Source organism: Lagenorhynchus albirostris, chromosome 3 (assembly GCF_949774975.1).
Source record: "Lagenorhynchus albirostris chromosome 3, mLagAlb1.1, whole genome shotgun sequence".
NCBI classification, from domain to species: domain Eukaryota; kingdom Metazoa; phylum Chordata; class Mammalia; order Artiodactyla; family Delphinidae; genus Lagenorhynchus; species Lagenorhynchus albirostris.
This window is the reverse complement of record NC_083097.1, coordinates 150,208,327-150,223,525: the sequence shown is the minus strand read 5'-3', so window position 1 is coordinate 150,223,525 and position 15,199 is coordinate 150,208,327. Positions and strand designations below refer to the sequence as shown.

The window sequence follows — 15,199 nt, the reverse complement described above, 5'->3', positions numbered from 1 at the left end:
GCTGGGCTATGATAAGAGAAGTGTCTAAATTTCAAATTAGGACACCTCTAAGCCATGAACGTCAAGTCCAGGGATGTAAGGATATAATTTTCACTTCAAAGAGCTGTGTCATTGTATGAAGAAATGTCTCAATTTTGAATAAGAATGTACCAAATGTATTATTTATAAAACATACAAAAAGTCAAACAAAAACTCTAATTCACACCCAGGAGAACAGTTTTCAGACTTCTGTGCAGGGACCTAGGGCTCTGCTGAGGCATGCTAGTGACCTGCAGGGAGTGGAGGGGATTCAAGCAGGTGGGTTCTGAGCCCCTGAGTTTACAGTCAACTAGAGCAGGTCTGCTTTCATCTGCTCTCTACATCTGGGTTTTATGGCAATGATCATTTAAAGGGAGGGTTCTAATGCTTGAGGGTTGCGGGGGGGAAGAAAAAGCAAAAAAGAAAAAAGTTGAAAATCACTATAGGAGAGGAAAATCTGAAGATCTATGAGACGATTCATAAAGGTCCAGAAGGTTTCAAGCTTTTTTTTTTTTTACTCCAGTTTCCTAAGTCAGCCCCGGCATCCATTTGATTAGTGCCTCTTCAACTATGTCCGGTGAAGGACCTGCTTTGGTTGTTCTAATTTCCGGTCCCATCATGAACCAATACTTTTGTAAACTATATTAAAAATAAATTTTGAAAAAATGAAATAAAAAAGTGGGACACATACAAAAGCCCCCATTTTTATTATTAGGTTCAGCAGATATACTAGAACTCTATCATATTGTTATGAAAGTTCCTAAATGCTTACCCCCAATTTCTGTATTTTCCCCAATATGAGGACACTGGCCTTGTCCAAGGGTCATAATTTGAATTTACACTTAGGCGTATAGATCACAATTTGTTTCTATACTTAAACGTCACCAAATAAATGCTACATATAATCATGTAACTAGAAAAGACAGACAATCTGGTCTAACTCACTTCTGTTTTTGAATGGACCACTAGAAGGTATAATTCTTACCCTCAAGTAGATCGCATACTAAATACAGAACAGATGAAATTCTGACCAGGACAAAACTTTTAGCTTTGTTTTTTCTTTAAGGTCTAGAAAGTGCTCCTACCTTTAGTGTTCACTGACTGGGCACCCACCACGTGACAGATTCTTGGGCTAAATCAGTGAACAAAAGACAAAAATTCCTGCCTTGGTGGAGCTGATGTTGGGTGCTGGCAATGGAAGGGTAGACAGACAATAAACAAGGTAAGCCAAGTATCCACTATATTAGTAGGTAATAAATGGTTTGGGGAAGAATCACAATGGGAAGCATCATGAGGACAGACTGCATTTTTAGACAGGGCAGTCGGGGTAGGCCTCATGGAGAAAATAACAATGGGGCAAGCTCAAAAAGAAGTGAGGAACTGAATCATGTGCGTATCCAGGGGAGCAGTATTCCAGGGAGAAGGAACAGACATTGCAAAGGCCCTGAAGCAGGTGTCTTCAAAGAACAGCAAGAAGGCATGCAACTGGGGTGGAGAGAGGAAGAGGGAGGGAGACAGGAGATGAGGGGTCAGAGAGGTATGGGGAGGGGTTTAGTTGGAATCACACTGTTTGGCACCTCGTGGCCACCGTGAGGCCTTTGCATTTTACCCTGAGGGAAATGGGAGTCATTGGTGGGTTCCAATCAGAGGACTTACAACTGAAAAGGATGTCTCTGGCTGCTGTGTGGAGAACGCAGTGGGGCTATCAGAGGGGATGCAGGAAGAGCAATTGTAAAGCTCCTGCAGGGATCCAGGAGAGGGCTGATGGTGGCGCAGGTGGTAGCAAGGAGGAGCAAGAAGTGCTGACGTTCTGGATACTGTGTTGATGGAGCCAACAGGATTTCCTGAAATCTTGGATGTGGGGTGTGAGAGAAAGAAAAGGCATGACTCCTAAGGTGTTTGCCTGGAGGAGAAGCAAGTGTCAGGGATCAAACAGCAAGTTCAGGACGGATGGAGTTTGTGACGCCTAGGGGACTTCCAAGTGGAGATGTCCAGGAGGCAGTTGCGTACGAGAGTCCAGAGTTCAGAGGAGAGATTTAGTCTGCAGATCTTCATCTGTGAGCAGAGGCGGCTGAAACTCAGGCAATGGGAGAGCGACAGACAAGTGAACGTAAACAGAGAAGAGATCCAAGACCTCCAATGTTAAGAGGTCAGGAAAGGCTAAGTTATAGCAAAGGAGTCTGAGAGTGACCAGTGGGTAGGAACTCAGCAGAGCGTGGTGTCCTGGAGGACAGGTGAAGTCAGTCTACCTGTAGTCCCATCGGCCAAAAGGAAGAACACCTTGGTAGTTGGTTACTCCCATCTTGGGCTAGTGAAGAGGGGGATACAACTCCTGAAGGGCCATCTAGGGAATGGGAACGCTACAAAGATGGTTATCTAGGCAAATTCTAAAAATTCTTAGCAATGGTGATGGCAAGTAGGGAGTGAATGCACAGCACATTAAATGCCCCCTCTTCGGGGCACTGTTTATTCCTGCAAGGTCACCGGCACAGACTGGTGGTTCCTAACCAACAGAACGCATTGAAATCACCTGGAGAGCTTCTGAAAAAGACAAATACTATCGCCGTTCTAGAGATTCAGACCTAGGAGGTCTTACATAAGGCTGGGCATGTGATTCTGCAGGTGCTCTGGGTCTCGACCTCCAGCTCTCTGGGCACCAGGCTGGGACTCTACATGAAGCTGGGAGCTGTTTCCTTCCCCGCATCTTTCTCTGTGCCGCCTATGCCTTCCCCCAGGCCTGAGCAATCTGCAGTGCTTCCCAGTGGATATCTGATACTGATTTTTTTCTCATAAAATTGAGTACCAAGCAATATATCTTCCTTTTAAAGTATAATTCTCACTATTTCCCCTTCACACTTAATATATATAACAATAGCACAAACAAAAAATTAAAATGTAGCTTTCATAGAATTGTAGTTCTTAATAACCAACTGTCTCCAATTTGTTAAATATAGGGCAAGCTTCAGGTCAAGCTGTGGAAAAGATGATCTGGTTTTACAACATGGTGCTTCATAAAATAAAGATGTTCTATTGCATAAGAGCTGGAGAGGATCTTAAAAATAATCCACCCAATGTTCTCTTCATGTAGGAAACAGAGGCACAGAGGGGGAAATAACTTGTCCAGGGTGTGCTCCTGGTGATGGTGGCAGAAGGAAGTGGGCGAGGATGCAAAGCCAAACTGACCTCCTGAGCACTGGTCAACCAGTTTACTCCTTCTAGTCTATTACTCTCTTTTAGCTATTCCCCTCCCCCCCCCGCCAAAGTACAGCAATTAATGTCTGCACAGAATTGGTATCTTTGAAGCTCTCCTTTTCTCCTTTCAATAAAAACAGCTTTACTCACACCACGAAGCTCTGCGCTACGCTAACCCTCTGGTGCCTCCATAGTATATGTGAGAAGAATGCTGTGGAGGCCTCACAAAGTCTCTTTTTTGTTTTTAATTGAAGTACAGTTGATTTACAATGTTGCGTTAGTTTCTGGTGTAAAGCAAAGTGATTCAGAGATATATATATATATATATATATATATATATATATATACACACCTATGTATGTAAGTATGTGTGTATGTGTGTCTGTATTCTTTTTCAGATTCTTTTCCATTATAGGTTATTATAAGATACGGAATACAGTTCCCTGTACTATACAGTAGGACCTTGTTACTTATCTGTTTTATATAGAGTAGTGTGTACAAAGTCGCTTCTTAAAAAGGCAAAGAGAAAGGAGATAGATGGGGAAAGGAAACCCCACATTTTCGGAGTTTCTATTACATACAAGGAACTGGGCTGGATGCTTGCCTAAGAGTGCAAGCCCCTACTATGCGCCAGTGGCAGAAGAGTCTATGTCAGTTTTCGCAACGCTGTGCTTTCCGCATATTGTGCACATTTCACAGAAGAGGAAAGTAAGATTCTGAGACGTCACTCACAGCTACCCCCTTATCTCCCGGCAAGGGAGGAAGCAGGCTTATCATCAGACTACAGGCCAAGCCCACCAAGACCCCAACACTGAACGCTTATACTGATCCACTTCGTATAGACTTGGGGTGGGCAGAATCGTGCCCGCCCAAAGATGTCCACCTCCCAACCGCCACAGGATCTGAATTGATTACCTTACGCGGCAAAGGTGGCTGCTGGTATGATTAAGTTAAGGCTCTTGAGACTAGGAAACCACCTTGGATTATTTAGGGGGGCCTGTTAATCACAAGGGTCCTTATAAGAGAAAGAGGCAGGCAGGAGAGGCAGAATCAGAGAAGTAGATGTGACAAGGGACAAGCAGAGCTTGGAGTGATGCCACGAGCCAAGGCAGGTGCACAGCTTCTGGAAGCTGGAAACAGCAGGGAAACAGATGCTCCCTTGGAGCCTCCAGGAGCAATACAGAACCATTTAGGCTTCTGGCTTCTGACTTCAGAACAGTAAGCTAATACACAGTTGTTTTGTTTTAAGGTACATTTGTGGTAATATGCTAAATAGCAATAGGCTACTAATTCAGCACTCTTTTCCCCTACTTAAAAGGATTTTATTTTGTAAATAAGTTCATTTAGAAAACAAACTTACGGTTACCAAAGGGGAAAGGAGGGGGGGCGAGGGAGGGATAAATTAGGAGTTTGGGAGTACCATATATACACTACTATATATAAAATAAACAACAAGGACCTACACCTATAGTTCTCTGTGTGTATAGCACAAGGAACTATACTTGGTATTTTGTGATAACCTATATGGGAAAAGAATCTGAAAAAGAACATATATATATATATATCTGAATCACTTTACTGTACACCTGAAACTAACACAACATTGTAAATCAACTATACTTCAATAAGAATAAATAAATAAAAAAATTTAAAGAGAATTTTAGTAGAACTCTATACTGGTGTAAGTAATACCAACTAGACTTGAGAGCCTGTCCTGCCCCCACCAATTTCAAAACCATAAGGCTAATCAGGAATACCATATGAACATTCTTACAAAGCTGATCTCAAACCAGATAAAATTTTAATTATTGACTAGGACTCCCATGTTCCAATTAGACAAGCATTTTCACACACCAACCTTCAAGCCCAGGAACAGTTTTCACTTTTTTCCCACTCTGAAAAAATAACCAGTTTCTATAATTAGGGGTCCAGTTTTCAAAAAAAATATTTCTTATTTTGCACTAAAAAAACAGTGCATCCAGGCGCTGCTGCCCTGGATCACTGGTCTCCCTCCAGTTGTGGACCTGGGAGCAGCTCTGCACATCCGGCCAAGACGCAGGGGGCCACGGCTGGGGCTCCTGACCCAGTAGCGGCCTCTGGGGCCAAGGCACCCCCATGGCCTTGGCTGCTATGCGGGGGTCCCTGGGGTACATCACCTTCCTACCCGCCTCATCGCCAGGGCTTGGTGGGCTGGTCACTTGGTCAGCGACCTGCAGCATCCAGGATGCCCACCAGCTGCCGGGGTCTGCGCTTTGGGATCATCCACCCCACAAATTCGGTACCGAGCAGTGGGCCAGGGGCTGGGGCCACCGCGGGCACCTTCGTGGGAAGGAAGCAAAGTCCCAGGGGTGGTAGGGGAAGAAATGGATTTGGTTTCCCCACTGTCTGGTTTCTGCATGAAGAGCACAGCCATCCCTGAACTTGTGGTTTCTGGACTTTCCTCTCTGCCTCCTCACCAAGGTTGACATTGGTCAAAGATCAGATACCTTTCCAGAGAGTTCTTAAGCACCACTGACCACGCAGTTCTGACAGTATTTCATGACAATGTATGGTGACAGTTTAGAACAAGTGTTTCTCAGCTAAGAATTTCTGCAAAGTAGACTGGGTAAGTCATTCTGCTGTACAGCCCTAGCAATGATACTGGGGACCGTGCGGATGATTGCAAACCCACAATGGCTCAAAAGAAAGTTTCAGAGAACAAGGTATATATATGTATATATACATACATATATGTATATATCGTCCAATTTCAGGGGTGGCAGAGATAAGGGAAAATGCCACACCTCCAAGGGACAGACTGCACGGGACACCAAACAATGTGTTCAAGGAAGTGCAAGTGTATCAGCTTTACAACAAGCCATGCAAGTGAAAGATGCCATGGACAGACTTAGAAGAGATGAGTGGGAGGATCTTCTCTCTGCCATGTCTATCTGAGGCTTTGACAGTTATGCAGAAGGGCGGAAATATCTTCAGAAATTTAGAGAGGCTATAGAAGGAGAGACAGGAGAGACAGGAAAGGTGGAAATATCACAGCTACAGATTGATTAAGTGAAGAGCTTCCCAAGGAGAAATTTACTAACCAGTGACCAGCTGATTGAATAGCTGCAGATGGTCAACTGTGGAATGTTATGGTTTACACATAATCATATCAGTAGATTTCTGATCAACAAACTCAGTTTCCATGACCTGAAGAAATGATGGAATAGGGGGTGTAGAGGAGCAAAGGAGGCTGGAAGATTCTGGAACAGAGGCGTTAACAGGAACTGACCTGTGAAAGGAGGTGTCTGTATATTTAAATAGTTATAATGTTGCTTTTTTTTTTTTTTTTTTTTTTTGCAGTACGCGGGCCTCTCACTACTGTTGGCCTCTCCCGTTGCGGAGCACAGGCTCCGGATGCGCAGGCTCAGCGGCCATGGCTCACGGGCCCAGCCGCTCCGCGGCATGTGGGATCCTCCCGGACCGGGGCACGAACCCGCATCCCCTGCATCGGCAGGTGGACTCTCAACCACTGCGCCACCAGGGATGCCCTATAATGTTGCTTTTTGACACTTGGCCAACTGAGGTGTTAATTCTGACTTAAGAATCTTTTTTTAAAATGAATGATTTCAAAGAAAAATTTGGATTGTAAAGGTATGAAAATATTTTTTTGTATGAGAAAAAAAGTGGGATTCAAAAAAAATTTCTGTAGTGACTGACATCACTTATGCTAAGAAATAAAGTCAAGGCTTTTTTACCTAAAGACAAAATCAATAAACTAAGAATGACAGCTATCTGGGGCCATTAATACTTATAGCATTAGATTGCATTTAAATGAGTCATTCCTAAAGATATGATTTTACAGATTATATACGTTAATACATTAATTAACCCCTCAAAGGGGATAGAAATAATCTCTTAGAGGGGAAAAAAAATCCTGTTAAAATTCAATCTCTTGGCTAAGGGGTTTTGGGTAAATATAGTATCATGAAGCCTCATCAAAACTCATCAAAACGAATTTCTCCAAGTTTTCTTTATTCATTCATTCATAAACGAAATTAATATATGCATTCAGTATGCACTGAAGGCCTCTCCTATACCCAGCACTGGCTTGGCCCTGGATTTGGAAAGACCCACCATGCGGTAAATAAACTGAAAGGCAAACACATTCTAATGAATACAGCCTAAATTTCCCCAAACGTACTTACAGACACCCTTCTCATATAGAGCTTATTATGGGTGGACATCACCCACCTCTGTCCATGCAGTTTTCAACTGAGTTATCAGATTACTAACCTGGGTAAACCTTATTGAAGACTGTGATATGAATGATTCTCATATCCAAATCTGTACACACTTTTCAAAAATATCTATTATTTCAGTGAAGTAAACCTGGTTTAACATCCACAATAACTCAGTCACAGAATTTATAAGTTTTTAAAGCCAAAATGAGTGCCATGACAAAGATTCTCTAGTCATAATATTGTATTACACATTATAGGCCTACTGGAAATGGTACTTAACTCCATCTTTTTTCAAGTCATTATTTAAGTTATATCACAACCTTCATCACCAATTCTGGGAGGGCAATACTGTCTCCCTTTTAGGTTAGATGTTACACAGTCAGTGCACAGCTATGCAAGGGCGAGGACCACCCCCTGACTCAGAGGCCCAGGACCACTTCCCACCACACACAAGCCTTCATGGCTGGTAAACAGTCTGCTCCAATTAGACAACGGTGATCAGTTTCATTGCCAAATAACTTTACTGAACCAGTTGGTTAGTGGAACTTGAATTTCTGGCTCCAAGCCGCACCTCCCTAACTGCCCTGTAACCTGGAATCCTCCGATGGAGGTGATGAGGGCAGGGGTGTGTAGTGGTTAGGGGCTTATGCTGGTGGAGGCAACTGACCTGAGTTCCAATGCCAGCTCCACCGACGACTCTGTGACCTTGTACACATTATCCCACTGCCCCAAGTTTCTGCATCTTTATCGGCAAAATTAGGATGCTGCTTAATAATAACACTAATGTTTAATAACCACATATCATAAGAGCCCTCCTTATATGACCCCATCTAACCCTCATAAGGGTTTGGTTACAAGGAAGCGGTGCTGCCAGGGTGTGACGTTTTATTACCTGGCTCCAGAAGCCCTGCTCCTTGGGGAGGTAGTTCTGACCTGGAAAGCGGCTTCCTGGAAATCCTGATTCAGGAAAGCGGGGGTGGAGCCTAGGAAGGTGATCCTTAAGAAATACACCAGGGGTATCCTATGATCAGCTAAGTTTGGGAAACACTCTGTGGGAAAGGATATAAAACCTATAGATAAATAACCAAATGCCCTACCAGCTAAGGGAAGATTCTTACCCTCTTTCAGGGGCAATAGAAATATTTAGATGACTCCATGGCCACTCAGGCTGGTTGCTGGCTGGGTCCTGTGGAGGAAGGCTCCCTGCCCTGCAGCCTGGTCTGCTGAGTACCTACCCTGCCAACCCACGGAATTGAGAACTGGACTTGAACCACTGCAATCTGGATTAGAGTCCTGACTCTGTCTCTTCCTTTCTAAGCATGTCACTGGGGGAGTCATCTCCCCTCTCTGAACCTCAATTTTCTCGTCTGTAAGATGGAGATGAGAGTTGGCTGACACAGTTGGAAGAATTAGGAAACTGAAGTGTGCAAGAGGGCTTTATTGACCTTTATTAAGTGTAAAGGGCTAAACAAAGGTAGGGTCATTACTAACATGTCATTCTCCAAGCAAGGAATCTCCTGCCCTCATTGGCTCAAGTCCTGCACAGAAACACAGTGGCTGGTAGTATTGGTGGGGTTGGTGGTGGGGGGAGGGTGGGGAATGCAAGGGCACTTGGCTTCCTGAAGATGATGCCTAAGAAAAGTGATTTTCCCTGAGATAAGCTTTATTTCAAACTTTTAGCTACATGCCAAGAAAATGCTTAACTACTGGGAAAAAAAAAAGAATTTTCCAAAACTTCACAGAAAACAAACTAGCAGGGAATGTGCTTTCTCAGGGACTTGGTAAGAAAGACCTTTAGCCCTGGCTAAAGATTAACAACGATAATTAAATTATTAAACTGGAAACTTATTGTTAGTTATGTTTTAACTAACATAATGCCGTTGTTTACTGCATTTGAAAGAGTTGAAAAAGTCTGGTTGCTCTTGGTTTATTTAGTTAGGGCCAGAGAGGTGTGATGTACCCTATCAAAGTCACTATAGGGGGACATGGCTGAGCACCCATTGTGGGCCAGACACAGGGTGTTCCACGCGTTACTAGACTGCTAAATTCTCACTTCAGCTAAGAAATTTCCCCCTACTTTGCAGAGTTACTCAGAGAAATCAAGTGCCACGCCCAAGAAGGCAGTTCGGCCTGACTTTATACCCCACTTCTGACCCTTGCGGGGCCAGAAGTGATGTGTCTGGCAAGGGCAGTCACGTTCATTGAAGGCACACATTTCCTCATTTGGCTTTGTGATGGTCGTCCACACACAGCATTTCTCTCTTATGGGCATGGCCACACAAGAGATCAAATTATAGATCAGAGGGGCTTCCCTGGTGGCGCAGTGGTTGAGAGTCCGCCTGCCGATGCAGGGGACACGGGTTCGTGCCCCGGCCTGGGAAGATCCCACATGCCGCGGAGCGGCTGGGCCCGTGAGCCATGGCCGCTGAGCCTGCACGTCCGGAGCCTGTGCTCCGCAATGGGAGAGGCCACAACAGTGAGAGGCCCGCGTACCACAAAAAAAAAAAAAAAAAAAAAATTATAGATCAGAAAGTTGAATCCTGTGCTAAGAAGCAGATTCTTTCAAAGGGCATTTCCACTCAGCAATGGCTTTCTGTTGCATACCCTCCTCTATTCCAGGGACAGGTCTGCATGGAGACATGGGGCCTGTGTAGTAGAATCAGGAACCCATGGGGAATGACTGCCTTCTGTCTGTCTCCCTGCCACCATACTCCCTGCCTCCACTCCCCATCCACATGGCAGATCCCATTCTTCTATGAACTTTAAAACACCCAGGTAACAATACAATCATTGTTCATATTCTGGTGAACCTCAAGATCAACTTTGGGTTTCTTAATCAATTTCTTATGATGAGTGAAGTTCTTATCCATTTTTTAAAAAAAATTCTATTAGTTTTTACTTGAGATGGTGGTATCAGCCTGTAAAAATAATAAAGTACTCCCTAACTGTAGTATTTTGGACATATTCAGTTGAATATTTTCCCACCTACTTTAAAGAATCAAGTAACAGCTTATATATACTGTGTATGAAAATACTTCACAAAGTAATAGCAGTTAACTAAAAACTTAATAACTTTGAACTTTGTATAATTAAGTATAGGTTTGATATGTATTCTGACAATAATTTTTCACTGTCTAGGTAAGAGTCAGCCTTTTAAAAAAATGACTTAGTGCTGATTTCTTACCTTTAACCTCAAACAAAAGGTTGGTTCTATTCACAATTATACTCCAACCGAATGCATCTAACCATGGCTTGCTTAGTAGGATGTAGATGCCATATTTCATTCTAATGCATCAGAGAGCAAAGAAGTTTTATGATGGATCTGCTCTAAGGGTCACTGCTGCTCTGGTTGTCTTCTCAGCTTCCTCTGCAGGAAGTGAGGAGGGGGAAGGGGTGCCCTCCCTCTGACAACATCTTTCTATACTCATCCACATGGGATTTCATAAAACTTTTACAGAATATTAAAAGCATTCTAAATATTTTCCTGATCCTGAATTACATCTACCCCTTGCTATACAGCTTCTTCTCTGACAACTGCAAGCACAGATACCCCTTTCCTGAAAGCCCATGGGACTTAAATGCTTGCCTGCTCAAGCAAAGCCTTGAATACATACTTAAAGCAATCATATGTTAGAGCTGGATAGAAACCAATATATCCTCCTCTCCAAACACCATCATTTTTTGCAAACTAGACAACTGCAGTCCTGAGGCGAGAAAGGAGCTGCTTGAGGTTCCAGAACCTCCTGGTGGAGCCTCCACTCATCCTCCCAGATTTCCCTCTCAGCTTACAGCTCTTACATGGCAAGTTCAGCACCACAAGAGCTGCAAAGTCTCCTTATTTACCTGTATACCCGCCTTGCACCTATTCCAGTGCCTGGAACATGGAAGCAGCTCAGCAAACTGCGGATGGGCAAAGGAAGAGAAAAGCTGGAGACAGGCAAGTAAAAATCTAGAAGATGAGGCAGAAGAGAGATTATGACTGAGAAAAGTAAAAACAAAATGCCATGGCGCTTCAGAAGGCAGTTGCCCATGGAGTGGTTAAGTGCCCGAGCTCTAAAGTCACTCATACTGAGCTTTCTCATTCAGGCACTCAACAAATATTCAGTGAGGGTCTCCCTGGTGCAGGGAACAGACAGATGAGCAAGACAAACAGAGGCCCTGATCACAAGCAGAGAATCAAACAAGCAAGTAAACAGTTAATTTCAACTGGTGACAAATTCTCTTAAGGAAAAAATCACAGGGGTAATCTAACAGAGGCTGTGTGCATGAAGGGGCAATTTCAAACAACACAGCCAAGGGAGAGCATCTCTGAGGAAGTAACATGTAAGCTGAGACTACAGATGACCAACTGTGTGACTTTAGGCAGGTTACACAACCTCTCTGAGCCCCAGTTTCCTTCCCCATCTGGATTAGGAAGGCAAGGCCAAGTACCTCATGGGGCTGGAGGAATGTAAAAGTAGATGGACCTGAATCACCTGCAAACTCTTAGTAGGCATTGTGTCTATTGTCATTCTGAGAAGGTTAGAGGCTCGTGACAAGTGGGAAAGCTCAGGCGGTCAGCACGGAAATGCAAGGTCCGGGCAGGATCACTCCTGTTCCCATTACCTGCTTTTCTCTTCCCTACTAGATTGCGAGTTCTAGGGCAGGGGCCAGGTGGTCTCTCATCTCCGAGCCCCCCCTCTGCGCCAGGAGGAGAAGCCAGGAGCTAGGAGCTTGAGGGGCGTGGGGGTCGGTGCCACCGAACCACCGAGCAATCGCTCGCGCCAGTCCCCGCCGTGGCCTGTCCCCGCGGCAGCCATCTTGGGTGTCCTCCCCGCGGCGAGTTTCGTCACGCGGCCGCGGGGACAGCGTGGCAGGGCGCGTGCGGGCGTGGATGGGTGAGCCCCCTCCCATGCCGGGAGACCCACTCCACCGCGGGGGCTCAGGGGGAGCTCGGAGGAGGTCAGGCTGCTAGAGATGGGGAGCTCAGGCATTGGGATGGCAGGGGTCTCCAAGGTGTAGGGACCCCCTGGCACGGGGAGTCCCGGGCATGGCGAGGGGGCTTCTGACCTCCCAGCCCCGGTGTCTCCTGGCAGCCGGCCCGCGGGAGCGCGCCCCCGCTCCAGCCCGCGCCCCTCCGCCAGGCTCCCTGCGCGTTTCCAACCCACAGCACCCGGGTCCGCGGCCCACGACTCACCGCTCCCCCCCGGCCACAACCCGCGCCGCTCTGGGGACCCGCTCAGCGCCGCCTCTGCCGCCACCGGAAGCGCTTCTCCCGCCACGGCGGCCCTGCGCGCCGCCGCCGTCCGGAGCGCGCCCTCAGAGCGCGTCCCCGTGCGGAGCCCAGAGGCCCGGCTGGGCTGGGCGGCGGCCGCGCGCGGGAGGCCCCGGACGCGCCATCGCAGTCGCTGCGCTCTGGAAGCAGCCTCCGCCTGCTCCAGGCGCAATCCTCTGTGCCCGCGCTTTTGCTTCTGGCTCCATCATGAACTCCGAAGTTCACCCTCACCGCGGTGCGGGCTCCGTGCCGTGTTTCCCATTTTGGTTTCCCCGAGACCGACCCCTTACTTGATCATTTCTCAGTTCCCAGGGTCTTACATAGTCAGCATCCTCTCATTCATTCATTCAAACCATTGTTTCCCAAAGTATGGAATTTGGCACCACTGGGGCTACAAGGCGATTTTAGGTGGTACAAGGGCCATGACCTGATTTATGTCTAAACAAGAACCATCATCCTGGCTGCTGTGTGAATAGGCTGTAGAGGAGATGACGTGGAGGCAGAGGAGCCAGTAGGGAGGCTACCCGGGGCTAACCAGGGGAGAAATGACGGTGGCTTGGACCAGGTTGGTAACAGGAGAGGCGGTGAGAATTATTGGATTCCGGGTATATCTTGGAGACAGGTGAAATTTAATAAGTAGTGAAATTAAATCATGTTCATGGATAGGAAGATTCGATTTTTAAAGTCGTAAATTCTCCCCAAATTAACCTAAAAATATAATGCAATACCAAACAAAATTCTGTCAACTCTAGTGGGTATAAGAGTTTGGTGTATAACTTGACAGGGTGACTGTAAAATGTATATGAAAAATAAAGAGCCAGAAATAGCCAAAACTATTTTGAAGAAAAAGAGCAGGGTGGAGTGACTCATCCTATGAACACAGAGAGGTTGTGTGTTTGTGCAGGGATCAACAAATAGTGCAGGCAAATAAGAGGTACCAGACACACACCCTGCACATACAGAAACCTTCTATTAGCTGCATCCTAAGTGAACGGGAAGGTTAGATATTCATTAAATGACGCTGGGGCAATTGAACCCCTACCTTAAACCATATATAAAACTGAATTTCAGGCACATTAAAGACCCAAATATGAAAAACAAAACTCCCAACTTTTTAGCAGACAACATAGGAGGGTATCTTTATGACTGGGGATAAGGATGCATTCTTAAATAAACACAAAATGGATGGAATATAAAGGAAAGATTGAAAAGTTAAACCTCATTAAAACTAAAAAAGTCATGCTCACCAATGATAGCATAATAAAAGGGAAAGAGTTCACAGACTGGCAGGAAATATTTTCAATACATGATCTGGCAAAGAATACATATGGAGAAAATATTAAAAAGTTTTCAAATTAATAAGAAAAAAGAGAAACAATCCAATAGATAAACAAATAAAAAACAAGAAGCATGCAATTCACGGAGACAGAAAAACAAATGACCCTGATACCTAAAAAAAAAAATCAACCTGGCTAGGGATTTGGGCACTCAGCGTAGGTTTCACAGATAGTTTTTTTTTTTTTTTTGCGGTAAGTGGGCCTCTCACTGTTGTGGCTTTTCCCGTTGCGGAGCACAGGCTCCGGACGCGCAGACTCAGCGGCCACGGCTCACGGGCCCAGCCGCTCCGCGGCATGTGGGATCTTCCCGGACCGGGGCACGAACCCTTGTCCCCTGCATCGGCAGGCGGACTCTCAATCACTGCGCCACAAGGGAAGCCCTACAGATAGTTTTTTGGTGGGACTCCTCATTCTCAGAATTCCTAGGAACGTTTAACCGGTTTCTGTTCTTTACTACACTCTGTGCCAAGTGTTGGGCTCAAAAAGATTTAAAAAAATTCCTCCCTCAAAGAGCTTAGTGTCAAGGAGATATATATATATGTAAACAAGTAGTTACAATAGATGATTACAACTCAGTATAAACATTGCAACAACATACTTTGGGTTATGTAAGTGCGTGAGCACAGGAGGGATGCCCCACTCTGCCCGCAGAATGGTGATGTGAGAGAGGTCTGGTAGATACAAAGTGTATCCGTTATCTGTTGCCACGGTGATGCTATAGCAGAACCACAAAAAACCTCAGGAGTATACAAAAAAAAAAAAGGTTATTTTTGTTTCTGCATCTATGGGTTGGCTGGTGGTTCTGCTGATCAGAGCTGGGCTCTGCAAGGCTTCCTTAGTTGGTGGCTTTGTGGGTCTTGGCAGGGTTTTCTCACTGTCTGAGTCTCCAGCTAGGACATGTGGACTGACTTGGCTCTGTTCCAGGTCTCATTTTTCCAGCAAAGTTACAGAGAGAGAATCCTCAAGGCTGCCTTCACTTCTGCTTTAGCCTATTGGTCAAACCAAGTCACAAGACCAGCCCAGATTCTTTATCTCTTGATGGGATGAGCTGCAAAGTGACATTATAAATAGATGTGATATATAGACAAGTGGAGACTTGGGGGCTTTCTTTTTCAAAAATTCTTTCTTGTGTGTATTTTGCCTTCCCAGCTTCCCAGTTTCTTTTGGGGATCTCCTCT

At 45.3% G+C, this 15,199-nt stretch overlaps 1 protein-coding gene and 1 pseudogene across 11 annotated transcripts in view; one reads left to right on the top strand and one right to left on the bottom strand.

The window, feature by feature from the left end:
* SFXN1 (sideroflexin 1) overlaps positions 1-12,717 on the bottom strand; it is a 52,857-nt gene extending 40,140 nt beyond the window's left edge. For 10 of the 11 annotated variants that reach the window (XR_009539686.1, XR_009539684.1, XR_009539685.1 and 7 more), the window contains exon 1: positions 12,607-12,703. The gene's annotated coding sequence lies outside the window, so the exon portion shown is untranslated. Of the gene's footprint in view, positions 1-11,273; positions 11,380-12,606 lie in introns of all 11 variants that reach the window. The other variant, XM_060144219.1, reaches the window with a different exon arrangement.
* LOC132518430 (nuclear transcription factor Y subunit beta-like) lies at positions 5,941-6,395 on the top strand (annotated as a pseudogene).
* Positions 12,718-15,199: the final 2,482 nt, after the last annotated feature.